At 37.2% G+C, this 3,260-nt stretch overlaps 1 non-coding gene across 1 annotated transcript; it reads right to left on the reverse strand.

Moving 5' to 3' along the window:
* Positions 1-2,473: 2,473 nt before the first annotated feature.
* On the reverse strand, positions 2,474-2,591 carry Trnal-caa. Its single transcript has 2 exons — positions 2,554-2,591; positions 2,474-2,518 (listed from the first exon to the last, which is right to left on the reverse strand). It is a non-coding gene; the product is annotated as a tRNA-Leu (tRNA).
* Between the last annotated feature and the right edge of the window lie 669 nt (positions 2,592-3,260).

Below are 3,260 nucleotides of genomic sequence, written 5' to 3' on the forward strand. Positions count from 1 at the left end.
TTGACACGACGCCGCCAGGTAAGTTCTGCACCACTGGTTAATAAATATCTCTGGTCAGCATCACCTGCACGCCCTGACGCACGTAGCTACACACTCACGACACACTGCATGTTCTCACCCTTACACTCTCTCTCTCTCTCTCTCTCTCTCTCTCTCTCTCTCAAAACCTTTCAGCATACTAATATGTATTCACGTACTCTTCTATATACATACGTCATATTTATAAGCGTTCACAGACCCTGGAACTACTTCTAAATGCGAGGACACACACACAAAGGCTGTTCAGTATCTATGTACCGAGAAAAACTATACTAACCTTCATGTACACTCTCAGTCGCCATCCTGTTGAGGTGTACACAACAACACCTTATTTTGCAACAACACACACACACACACACACACACACACCATTATGATTACTTGATCACCTTGCAACAGACTATACTACCTTCTTGTGAATACAGTCTGGAGAGGTTGGCGGAAATGCTTTAAAAGTGTTTGCTTGTAGAAGGTCACGGTGTGTGTGTACAGGGAATGTTAATAGATGTGGGTAATCTCAGTTAATTACTTTATACAACGTTAATTGCATACATTATACATGTATCTAAATATAGCGATGATAAACATTTAAGACTCTCAGCCCCCCCCCACATACATACATACATACAAACATACATACATACATACATACATACATACATACATACATACATACATATCGTAATATTTACTTATTCCACGTATACGTTTGATTTCATTCTTTTCAAATTTTCTTTCAGTCAGTCTAGTTCTGCTTTTTCTGCAGTCTTCTTCATTCAGTCTAGTTCTACTCTATACACAGTCTATAGTACTTCCAGTCAGTTAATCAGTCACCCACACTCCTTCACCCTCGCTATAAAACTCGACTTTCTATGTTTTTCCCAGGGAGGTCTTCACCACCACCCACGTATTTTCTCATTGTAATGGCTTGTGTAATTATGCTTTGTTTATTGTACTCTGGTGGTCATTAATGAACGTACCCAGCTCTCAGAAACAGGTTCTTGGTTATTATTATTATTATTATTATTATTATTATTATTATTATTATTATTATTATTATTATTATTATTATTATTATTATTATTATTATTATTATTATTATTATTATTATTATTATTATTATTATTATTATTATTATTATTATTATTATTATTATTATTATTATTATTATTATTATTATTATTATTATTATTATTATTATTATTATTATTATTATTATTATTATTATTATTAAATCATAACTACAGAAACCTGTTTTGTACTATTGTATTTTTACCTTATAACCCAATTGCTGTTTATCATCATCATCACCTCCTTTCTATTCATCTATCCCTAACCCAATAATCTAATTAATTATCGCTCCCTTTCACTGTCTCCCATCTTTGTTATGTTGTGTGACTTAATTCATACCATTATTATGGCTGTCTCTTGTTGCTTTAAATCGTCTGGTCTTTATTCACACTTTTCTTATTCTTCGTGATTTTGTTTAAAGAATCTTAAGAAATTATGACGTATTCTTGAGCTTTTGTTTTATATTTTCATCTCTCACTTTTTTCTGTGTCCTTTTGTTTATTGTTTGTCTTTTTACTCTCTCTCTCTCTCTCTCTCTCTCTCTCTCTCTCTGGTCCCGGGTTACCCCCATCATTCACCTGTGCGGTATAATCATGACTCACTGTAGTTTACACTGACTCACGGCCAGGTGTGGGTATACTGCTGGAGTGGGTGTAATGCAAGTGTGGGTGTACTGCAGGTGTTGGTATACAGCAGGTGTGGGTGTACTACAGATATGGGTTTATTTTAGGTGTTGGTAACTTTAAAACGTCTTTACTAACAAGAAAAACAAGTACAAAATATCAAGAGATATCCTCCATCTCGCTGTGTGACGTCACTGGGCGAAGATGAGTTTGTCCCAGAATTTGTTCATCATGTTCATGTTCTCTTCAGGATATTTTCATTACCGGAGAGTTTCACAAGATAATTTTTACTTCCACAAGTGCGGAAATTATCAGAGATCAACACAGAAAAGTTATTATCCCTTAAACTATCATAATATAAATACGATAAATTAAATACTGAAGAACAGTGATGATTCTTTGGGCGTCCATCCACCAACCAATCAGATGCCTTGCTGCAAGGTTGGGTGAACAGACTGTAGGCAGTATTTATTAATGGTGTAGAAGCTGTCGCCAACACAACAACCACACCCAAAGTTAACGAGTGTCAAGGAATAATCCGGGAAGACCGGACATCTTGCCAACTGCACTGGCTAACCATTACCCCGGAACACGATCCGCAAATCGATTAACATCCAGGTCCCCAATTACTGCTGGGTAGACAGAGACAAATGGCGTAAATTGACTTGCCTATAGTTTCACCCTGCCCAGGATTCAAACCCGGGTCCATTACACCACCGGTCGCCATAAAGAAAATACTTTGTCAGGAGTGGGATTCGAACCCACGCCCTCAGAGAGGACCAGAATGCCCATGACCCAACTATCTGAAGGGAAGTTTTACCTTGAGTCTGGCGCCTTAGACCACTCGGCCATCCTGACGATATAAATATCTACATACATACATATATTTAATAATTTTTTTACAATTGACCCAAGATCAAACGTCTCACACACACACACACACACACTCACTCAGTCTGTGCACGTGATATATGCACACAAACACACTAGTACCTCCCCACAGATGAACAAATGGACAAATGAAATTCGTAACGTGTATCTATAAATTGTATTAACAAAAAGTATATCTGTCCAACTTGCCCGACCTCGGCAGCCCTGATGAAAATGTCTGTTAATTTATGTACACTGGTAAGTCTTCCTTAATTTGCCAGTGTTAATGGGACGTATTATCTTACAGACAACACCTGAATTACTAATTATCCTCCCACTCTGCGTCCAACACTTACCTTCATTATCAACCTTAATTTCCACATTGTTGAAATAAAAATAAAAAAAATCCCGGACTGTAATATCAGTTTAATTACAAAAAGGGGGGGGGGGGAGAATTAGTTGGTGGTTTCTGTGTGTACGCAAACAATTGTAATCATTTAAATCAATTTTGTCCGCGCCAGAGCCCGCGGTCATTGTAAACCAATGTGCCTTGTGTTGCTGGAAATTGGCGCACCATTAATTGTGCCTCGCAGCTTCATCAGATGTAAAATGAATTTTTTTTTTTTTACCGCTCTCCTACAGTGTGTCGCTTCATGC

Source organism: Homarus americanus, unplaced genomic scaffold (genome assembly GCF_018991925.1).
Source record: "Homarus americanus isolate GMGI-L3 unplaced genomic scaffold, GMGI_Hamer_2.0 scaffold52512, whole genome shotgun sequence".
In the NCBI taxonomy this organism is placed as follows: domain Eukaryota; kingdom Metazoa; phylum Arthropoda; class Malacostraca; order Decapoda; family Nephropidae; genus Homarus; species Homarus americanus.